This window comes from Centrocercus urophasianus, unplaced genomic scaffold (assembly GCF_019232065.1).
Source record: "Centrocercus urophasianus isolate 14NV4802_14NV808 unplaced genomic scaffold, USGS_Curo_1.0 seq_28, whole genome shotgun sequence".
In the NCBI taxonomy this organism is placed as follows: domain Eukaryota; kingdom Metazoa; phylum Chordata; class Aves; order Galliformes; family Phasianidae; genus Centrocercus; species Centrocercus urophasianus.
The window spans coordinates 9,667,362-9,678,711 of NW_024884844.1; positions in this window are offsets into that span (position 1 = coordinate 9,667,362).

An 11,350-nucleotide genomic window follows, 5' to 3' on the forward strand; every position below is an offset into this window, starting at 1 on the left:
CAGGATGAGCAAATTCAGCACCAAAGTAGATCAATGGCATGGAAATCTCTGATTGCTCTCCTTGATCTGAAAAAGCATCCACTACAACTCTGTGCATGTGTTAAAATGAAAAAGTACCATTATTTTTCTCTTCTTTGGAAAAAGCTCTGAAAGCCCTTTTTCCTCTTTAATATACTAATAGATGTAAATGATTTCAGATGTCAGTGTCAGATTAGGACGTAATGACAGAGGACATAAGGTATTGCTGGACAGTAAAATGCCTCTGGCCACAAGCAAGCCTGTCCTTGTTAATTTTATCTCAGCCCCATCTCCCTGATTTGTCATTGGCTCTGAATGTTTCAATCCCTTCTCTCCATAAAAATGTTGAGCTGTCTCTTAAATTCATTTATGCTGTTGCCTCTTATGACCTTACTTGATAACTTACTCTTCGTGTTTTCCATCCTAAATAAAAAGCCCTGCATGAGTGAGTTCCCTCATTGATCTTAATTTCCTGATTTTGAGGTTGTGTGGCTGTCCTGGGTAATTCCTCCCCAGTGTGAGTGTTATATTTACGGTTACTTATTTTGATTCACTAGCTAAAAATATTGCCTGTTTGTTCATTTACTAAAAGATCTGTTGGCAGCCCCTTCTGCATTTTTATGCTAGATACATTTGGAAAAAGTTTTAAGATATCTTACTGTTGAACTATACATATATACATACATAACAGGTATCCTTCACCTAGGCTGGGCATGGGCCCAGTACACACAGCCCTGAGCTGGGTAGCCAGCTCTGGCAATGGATTCTCCCAACACTCCAGTCTTTTTCTATTTCTATGGATGGCATATTTGAAACCATCCTCCTCCACTATTTCAGACAACAGACTAGAGCACAGCTTCTACAAAACAACTGCATCAGGCTGTCATAATAATTTTCACAATGCTACTGTTTCAGAAACGTTATTAAGAATACTGTGCTCACCTCTAGTCTCCATACCTCACCTTTGATTATTAGTTAAACTATTATATATGCATTTTCTATTTCAAGACTTTGTGCTCCGATTCACTCAAAAGACATCATTAAGGCTTTCCCTGTTTCATTTCTGTGCAGATTTCATTGTCCGTCATGGGCAATATATCTTCCCTTAATTTTCAGAGTCCAGCCAGGTAGGTCACGATCAGTTTCTTCTATAATCTTTTTATATATTTAGAGACTATAATGAGATCATCAGCCAGTCTGCTTCTTCTTTCAGACTAAATATGCTACACTTTCTAAGACTTTTTCTCATGCAACCACTCTACGGCATAAATTTAACCCCGTACCTTTCATGCACCGTTCTGAAACCTTTCTGAAGTACCAAAGCTAAAGGTGGTATTTCACTCTTCCTGCTTTTCAGTTAGTAGACGATTTAAAGATGTAGTGTATCAGTAACTAAGATACCATTCTTACACCTTCATGAGCAGAGCAGCCTGCTTCCATGGTACCACAGAGTGCCACAGAAGCTGCCATTTGAGAGATCTTGGATGGGTGGATGTATTTCTTCATGTTAGCTGTTTGTGCTTGGCCTAGCACCTGCAGGGTACTCTCTTAGAAAGGTATTTTTGTGTTACAAACTTATTAGAGGGAGGAAAACATGGGATGCTAAACCACAGACTGAGATACAGCAGCAAATAATAATAACTGGTTCTCCTGGTCTAATCTGAGGACTAGTAGTGAAAGTACTACATCCTTCCTCTTGGTGTTTAGCAATGTTAATTCCTATATCCCTGAGTTATGTACAACACATAAAAAGAGAACCCAGAGGAAAAGCTGCATTATTTTTCAGCACCGTCCACAGCCTCACAGGGCTGATATACTTTATACTAAGGAAAGATAATAATTTATTCTACATACAAGCAAGGAAAATATAATCTCAGAGTCACTTAGCACAGTTGTATAAATAAGAAGATTTTCATGCTGATTTGGGGATATATGCAATGGGATTATCAGACACATAAAAGCCTGCTGGAGCCAGAGCTCAGAACTGAGGCCAGACAGCAGCATTGTGGACAAGGTTACACAAGTGCAAGTAAGATAGTGGGTAATGCCTGCATTGCTTTCATCTGCTGTAAGCACGGCACTGTGTAGCACTTCAGAATATGTTTGTTCCTAGCTATAATTTCGCATATGAGCTGCAGCTGCTCTGCTTGGCTGCCGCATGTCCTTCTTTCGTGTTTGTATAAAAAGGAGAAAAAGTTCTGAGCAGAAAAAGAACAGCTAATACACAAAGCATCACGGGGAAATGTTTGAATGCTGGTAGAGTGAAACTAGCCAAAGGAGATAGTTATCAGGAAAAAAAAATGCCACTTTTGGCTTGGTTTGCTGATTGTATTAGCAGAGCTTCACTTTCTCACATCCACCACATCATGCCTAAGATCTACTCCTAGAACTGTGTCCAAATGCTATTCATTAACAGTTTTACCATGCATATTTATTTTGCACTGCAAATGATAAAATGTGAACAACAAAAAGGATAATGCCATTAAGGAGATACAAGTAACAGTTCTGTAGTTATGATAAAGTTTGTTTTCACTTAAAACCACACAGCATTTTCTACCCCAAAGCAGTAACCAATGTACTTGCATAAAATAGAAGACAAAACTTTGTATAAGAAAGTTTAAATGTGGATAAAATATATCTCTGTATTAATTACTAGAGCACCAAGCTCTTGTCATCTTACACTGTGTGTTTAGTATACATCTCCCACATGCTAGAAAATAGCTAGGGCAGAGATAGTCTTACAACCTTATCCACATCTGCTACAGGAATCACAGCCATGACAGTGCAACTTAAGCAGCTCACTGTGGATAGAGCAGCTCTGGTCACATCTCCTGAGGTGATGTGTGTTTTGACATTACCACTTCACACCCTTTACTTGATCACAAACCAAATGTTGCCAGAATTTGTATAAATGTACATGGGAAGCCCTCAGAACTCCACTGCAGCTGCCTTTTGTAGTATTTGCAGGTTCAGGTTTTGTAGCATATGTTTATCCATGAGCTCCATTCATTTGCTCATAACTGCATGAAGCACAGTGTGATTATTGAAGGAAATAAAAGAAGATATAAAATGACTCTGAGAATAATGTCAGAATACAAAGAGACTGGAAAATGTGAATTTTTCCTCATAAGATGGATCTCAAATCCATTCTGAGGAAAACAAAAGCAACAAAATTACAAAGCACTTTTACATATCGAAGTGAAAGAGCAGGCTCCGTGTGTATTTGTTATAGCTTAGAAGAATGTATGTGCCCTGTGCAAGCACAGGGTCCCTCATTAAACAGCAGGAGCTGTCCTGCCTTGTGGCAGAAATGGTTGCTCTCACCAAGTCTTGAGCCCTGATTTCACATATAAACAAGGAGGCTACATCAGTACCAGACACATCTAGCAAAATGAATTGCCATCAGCATAGAATAATTTATCAAAGCTGAGCCTATTTTGGTAGGAAATACTAGCTGAGCAAATCTTGTCAGGAAATACTTTCCAACTGCAAATTCTGTTCAGGTTGAAAAATGTCCACACTGAAGTTATCAACAAAATAATACCAGGACAGTTAACAGGGTTGTACAAGGAAAGGTCACTTTTCTGATGAGTATACCTTTATTTCTTCATGTGCGTATGAATCAAACAAACAAGACTAAAAGCCTTCTCTCAACAGTGGTCCATGACTACATTTTTCCATCCAATTCTCCATTCTGGAAGATGGCTCATTGACAGTGCAAGGACATGAGAGTTTATCCCAGGACTCCAAAACCAGACCCCAGCTTTCCCAAGGAAAAAATTATCTAAATCTCAGTATTTTGCAGGAAAAAAGTGAGGGAAAAATAAAGTTTTTTTTGTCTTTGTTTGTTTGTTTTAGGAAGGAAACAATTGATTTTTTTGTGCTGACTTTTTATGAGAGCCATACAACTTTGCAACACCATCTTTTGGTTGAAATGGCTTAGCCCTAGTTCAGAATCAAAGGAAGAGTCAAGGGAAATCAAATATAAGGAAATGGTTGGATGTTCCTGAGCTTTCAGAAGTTTTTTTTAAGGTTTTGCTGAATGTGAAAAGGCAAAGAAATTCTCAGAAGCCACAGAATATGTAATCTTATGCCATCTGTGTTTGCAGGCTTTCTCTACATTCAAGTTTGTTTGCAGGAAGCAGGAATTCTAAATGCCTGTCTGCCTAGATTTTTTAATGTTTTGAAGGTTTGCTGCTGCCAGGTGAGGATGAGGAGCCAACTCTTGCCCTCTGTTTCATGAGGGCTGTGAGGCTGATGGAGTTATTGTGGGGCTACTCAAAGAGTTTATCTTTCTCAGGTTTCATTTCAGTTTTCATCTTCTAATGTTTACACTTCACTAAGGGATAACAAAGTGTCAAAACACAACTCATCTCCAGTCATTGGAAAGCACCTAAATGGGTTTAGAAAATGTTGCAAGGGGACTCTTCAATAATCTGAGAGCTTTCCTTTCTGAAGAGTCTTATATTAATACCTGTGAAGACAAACTTTTTCCTGATTTCAACACGTCAGTATTTCTCATAACTGTTGAAGCTCTTCCCTAGTTCAGACTATTGCACAGCTCAAACTCGCAGAAACCCTCTAACTTTGTTTAGGATTTTTCAAAACCTCCTAAAAGAAAGGCACCATTTTCTATTCCAGATTCTGGAGTATTTTCTGCAGGGGGAGAAAACTGTAATAGTTTAATATTCACTGGACTTTTTCCTCAAAACCCCAAAAACAACAGTTTACTATAAGGTTCTCCAAATCCCTAGACTTAAATACAGTGGATCCTGAAGAGAGACAGGCTTTATCTCATCTCACAGTGATGATAGGCATTGGCAAAGAAAACAAAACAAAACACCCAAACAAACACAACAATACATATTCCAAAATCATGCTCTTCAATCCAGGTACCTCACTGGGGAAACTGAACACATTATCTGAGCTTTACCAACAGAATCAGCCATTTGGACATGGTCCTGCTCCAGATAGCTATTCTTAACTGGTGTTACACAGAATCATTAAGCTTGGTAAAGAAATCTAGGACCATCAAGTCCATCTGCCCATCTACCAACAGTACTGCTCATGTCTCTCAGTGCCACATATCCATGGTTCTTGATCCTCTCCAGGGATGGTGATTCTTCCCCACCTCCCTGGGCACCCTGTGCCAATGCATCACCACTCCTTCTGAGAACAATTTTTTCCTAATATCCAACCTGGTTTTGGACCAGCTGTCCTCCAAAGATTCTTGCTAACCTCCAATATTCTATGATTCTGTGATCCACTTGTATTCCAAAGGAGCCCAGTAGGTAATTGAAAGCCACCTCTCTATGTATGGATTAATGCATTTGGTACAGCCTGTTAGTAAGGCGCCAAGCACTCCCCCACTCAAGTAATAGACTGTAATCTCCCTGACATTCAGGAGGAAACAACAGAATACAATTAAGAACAGAATACGTAATATTTGCTGAAATGAAACAGATTTCCAATCAATTAAACAGACTCTTCTTCCAATAGCACCAGACAAATAATAAATTTACAAAACTAATCGGTTCTACACAAGCTGAGCTAATGAGTGTCATTTGGGTCACATCCTCAAATTGCAAATAAATGTTATCATTTATCAACCTAACACATTACTCAATATATCTTCTGCACCACTGTTCATACTTATCGGTGGTGTCATTTAATATTCCTTTCTGATTTAGAAAACTATTTCCTCTGGTGCCTGACCCTTGTAATGGAAAACTACTGAAAACAGACAGTAGCTAATTCACAAATTTTATAATTTAGAGCTAAGCAGATCTGGGGACAGTACTGAAATGATCTAATATTCATTTTTCAGTGGTCTCTTCCCAGGTTGGAAATATTGCAGGCTTTTGAGATAAAAGTTTCATTTAAGGACATTCAGACTGTGCAAAATGCAGTAAGATCTTTTATATTAAGTAAAATCATGGAAATGATTACTCACTGCCCAGATAATGAGATCTATTTTCTCATTTGTGCAAACAGAGATCTGTGGACACTCCCAACTGCAGACACAAAACCTCTCCACCTCACCATATGACATGCTGCATGGTGATTCGGGTGATTTCAGAATCTTGCAATCCTTGCCAGGAAAAGAATGAGGAAGGGGGAGCTGCCAAACACACCTGTAACAGCCCGCCTCCATCTCCATACAACCAGATGGGAAGCAGCTCTAACAGCCCCACGGGCAATTCTTGGTGGGTCCATTCTTCTATCCCAATCTCATTCCCCACAAACTGCATCCTCTTAGTGTTCCCTGCAGACTTTTCTGCCTAGCAGATCCAGAGACCTTTCTCTGACACTTATCCATTCCAGAATTGAATTATCCAGATTCATCTTTTTCATCACAGACAAATAAGAACACAGGTATAGAGCCACTGGGACACATCTAAGAGGGACATCTTCTGATCGACCTCTGTAAGCGGGCTTGTTTCTGTGCCTCAAGAGTGTGCCTATGGTGAGTGCCAGCCAATAAAGAAGTTATGAACTGCAGTGTCCTCTCTGTGCACTTGCTTTACAACACACTCCATAGCTGTATACTACACATAAGCACAAGACCACACTTTTCCACAAAGGTCCTTACTCACATTGCACCAAGCATCAGGTCTATTCACCAACCAGAGGTGAGCTGAGTGCACCAGTGCTTGCCTGTTATTTGTTCATGTGTGCATCTAACTCATTTCTTGCTTTTAATTCCATTTCTCTAGCTGTTTTTTCTCACTGCTATTTTTCCTATCTCCTGCCTCATCCCTGCTCTGATGATGCCCTTTCATTGATCCAGGTCTCCTCTTTACCAGCATCATCACTCCTATTCTTTCTTCTCTATGGCTCCTAATATTGTCATCAGTTTTGTTACAACTACTTTCACCCCAGAACCTTTCCATTTCCTATGACCTCACTTGGTCTCTCTCCTTCATTTCCTTCCTTCCATTCATCTCATTCCTCACCCTTCATTATCTGAACAAGACCCTCTTGCTTACCCTCTATCTGCTGCCAGCACCAGCAATGTTGATTTCTGCTGAGCAGGAGTGAGCTTAAGACTGCAAAGATTTTCCCCTTTGGGACATTTTTCTTACAAAGTTAGCAAAAATAACCTCTTTGATGCAGGACAGCTCTGCTGCCAAAATTTCTCCTAACTATAGCCAGAGATGAAATGCAAAACAACGTGGTTTAAATTATGCAATCAGAAGCAAATGTAAATGCAGAGAAAGTTATAAGCAAGTGAAAATTAGAAGTTGCTTATGGGAACAATTGGGCAAACTCAACTTAAACATATCATATTTCTCATTATAGATATGGTTCCCATATCACTTATAAAGAAGTCTAGCTGTAAGGAAACACTCCAGCATATGCTGCTTCACAATCCTTGTGAGCTGGCCTTAACATGTTAAGTTTTATCCTATCTGATTTCACCAAGGCTGTCTGTAAATAGGTAGGGCTGCCATTTCAGATTTCCATATCAATAAAATTCAGATAAACATGCCAACACGTCAATTGCTCATTTGAACTGTAATTTTGATTGTATTTTCTGCCATGAGAGTCCTGAACGCTTAATGGTGTTGGGATATCCAAACAGGTACCTGCTGTGCAAATCTGAGAGGGAACTTTACGCTTGACTCTTATGGTACATTTTAATGTTTGTTTATATAATTTAATAAGCAGAGAAGTACTACAGATGGAATCTAGCAATGTGTAACTATCTCAGAAATAATACACATAACATTTATGGCACAGGATAGTCATAACACATCAACCACTATTAAAAACACATTTGCTTGAATTTTTGGGTAGCACTTCACACTGCTAAATGTCTTAAATATGTTTAGCCAACCATTTCTAATGTAACATGCAACATTAAAGTTCAAGTAAATGCATTTGAAATGCCTGTTGACCATTTGAACCAGTTTAATAAACCATTCATGATAAGATATATTCACAAAAGTGTTGCATAAGTACTGGAATAATCAGCATTATTAGAATACTCAGCACTCCAACTAAAATAAATATCTTTACTTGAAATGTTAATATGCTGGAACTCAGCTGAGTTATAAAGTCTCTGCACTTTTGGTAAATATTTTGCTTTGTGTACCTGGTGTGTGTGTGTATTGTGTTTGCTTGCAAATGCTTGAGCTGAATGTTTTTTTGCTTGTATTTACATTTCCATAGCACCTCACCTGCAATGATAATGAACATTTGTTAAGCATCTTGAAGTACTTTGTCTTTGCTCCAAACCGTTTCTTTTCACTTGCACATAAAGAGACCCTGTTTCCTTAACTAGCGCCATCTTAGCACTTAGAACAAGCTCGTGATTTATACCTTGGGCACTCATTGGCTTAATCATCTCTACTGGGGGCAACTTTTTAAGCAGTATCACCGGTGGTGAACACATAGGCTATTCCATAACGGTATCCATTTTCAAAAACAAAGGATCCACAGCGACAAGCAGTCACAATACACCCTTCTAGTTTTTGTTATTTCACCCTAGTTTTGTATTTACATAGCAGTAGCAAAGACATGTCCACAGGGATGTGAGCTTCGTACAAATCCCCAGCCTGTTTATTCTGTGAAGATATATACTACACCTTTATTCCTTTGCTAAACCATTCTTCATTTAATTACCTCTTTGCGCCACATATTAATTACACCCATGCACAGCCAATTTCCTCTCTTAGTGCTTTCTTCTCATTCTTCTCCCGTTCAATAGTGAACAGAGCCCCAGACATTCCCTGCATATATCACTCCTCTTTCTACCACTGCTCCTGCAAACCCTGATTTGCGAGCCAAGGAAGAGCCAGTTCCAGGAGAAAAAAATGCCAGCAATTTAACAAGACTTTGAGCCCTCATCATCTGGATTTACTCTGCAGGTCTTTAAACTGGTATTGATCATGAGAAAACAACACTGAAATAGTAGAGTTCTTTGCAAATAAATAGGAACAGTAGAGAGGTTTTTCACCCACGCTTCCAAGTATCAAACGCTCCATTATGAAAGCCACTCTGGTTATAATTCCTCTTCTATCCTAAATTCTTTCTGCAGCTTGCTATTTTCAGTAAAACCTAATAAATAATTTCTGTGGGGTTTTGCTTTCAATGATACAGAGTAATGGCTGTAACTACTGTGAGGTGCCTGCTGGCCATGGTTATCACTTTTTGAAGAGCTGGTCAATCACTGAGGCTCAAATCACAAAGGTATGGATGGGAGGAGTAGACTGGCCAGGGGAGCAGCCTGGTGGTTCACAAAGTGCCAAAAAAGGATTCGAGAGCGAGTGATATCAGCAGTGGCAAACTTCTTTATATTTCAAAAACTTAGGGCATCAGAAGCTTTAAAAACAAAATTTGAAAAGCCAGGCAAATTAACACAAGGAAATGATGCAAGATGCCCATAGATAGTGTCAGTTAGTCTTGCAGAGACTTTTAATTTCTTCCCCCCATGTTTCAAAATATTCTTGCTGAGATCTGCCATCTTTAATTTTGCTTTTCTTGAGAACTATACACTTGGTTTTTAAAAAATTGCCCATAAAAATGAGCATGTATCACAAAATGATTCATTTTTAAGCTTTGGTTGCATGCACATTTGCACATCAAGAATGCATCAACATAATACTGTTCTGAGACATGACCAAAGTATATTCTTCTCTCACTGGTTTTATTGCTGTAGAAGTTTGACTTGTATGAAGGTACTATAGATTTATTTGATTATATCTGAGAGCAAGATGTGCCCCGTGTAGTGTAATGTTTTCCAACTGGGTTTTCAAGATTAAATATTCTGTAAAGATAAGATTCTGAAAAACACATCCTAATCAGTGTGCCATTGCCATGGATTTTATTGCACACATTAGTTGGCATTAGCAATCTGTTTTACTCTAAGCTTTACAGCATTTTGGACATCTTTAGAAGCTATTTCAGTGAAGTTTTGGTATAGCACTCAGGATGTTAAGCACATGCTCACCATTAACAATAATGGGAGTAACGTACATACTACTAATCATTACTGAGGTTTAATATTCTAAACCAAATTCAAGAGCATTGTGGAAAATATTGTGCTGAACGATTTTCTTTCATTCACACTTCTGTTTGGTCTCCAGACAGACTGAATATTCTGACTGTGTCAGTCTTTGCTTCTAAATTGGATACAAACCTACTCAGATAATTAATCACTCTGAATGCTTATTGTACATCTTTCTTACTACTATGCAAGCAGATTTCACACAGCTTGTAGTTCATTATCAGATTGCATGAAAACAGCTGATTACTTTCCTTCTCATAAAATTTCATCAACAGCAAAGCCAGCTTCCATTCTCAATGTATCTTTAACCACGTGAAACATTTCAGGAGAGACTCATCAGGAAAAAAAAATAATATTTCCCTTTATCCAGCTTTCTATTATGAAGATCAAGGTCCATATGTTCAGAAATACCCAGAATTCCTGTCCGCATCGAGAGCAGAAATAAAACATTCATAATGCTTCCGAAATGACTTCTGTGTCTTCCCTTCCTCCTTCCCACAAAAATAATAACAATAAAAATAATAACAATAATGGTAACAAAGATATATATTTATAATATATTAAAAAGAAAATCTTTACCTTGTCCAGATATTGCTTTACTCTATAACTGAATCCTGAAGAAAGCCTGTTTAGAGTTTTTCTTCAGCAATGGGACTGCCCAGAGCAATGTCCTGCCCACAGTCCTCTGCATTCCTCTTGTCCAGACCCTGTGTGCTCTGAACAAACCGTAGACAGTTCTTTCTTCTCAAAGAGAGGTGGATTCCCTTTGGATTCGTGCATTAATTGGAAAATAAGATAAAGCCACAGTTAGGCTTTTAATGACAAATAGAGCCCAAATAGCTTCAAAAACATAAATTCACACTGCCAATATATTTAGTTAAAATAAACTAGAAATGATGCTTAGTGGCTGTTATTTTATCTTTAAAGGATGCATGTGGGTTGCTCCAAAAGTAATGCCTTCTGTTCATTTCCATGAAAATTTCAACAGGTACAAAGAGCACAGTAACACTACTCAATAGAGTGAATTCTCAGATAAAAACAGTGTTTTTTGATATACTCACAAACCTTAGTGTTCATTCTCACCATGGGAGCCTTCATGTCATCCTTATAAAATTTTACATGGCCATCTGGAATATGGCTTGTGTTTTATTTCACTATCACCACTGTTGAAATGCACAACTCTCTGCTTCATTGCTCACATCCATTGGTTGGTTTCCATAAACGTTCAGAAAGCATCAATGTACGTCAGTAGTTTCCTGCACGGAGGAATTGAATCCCACACCTTTTCTCCATACGCACTTCCATGTCAAAGGCCATTCT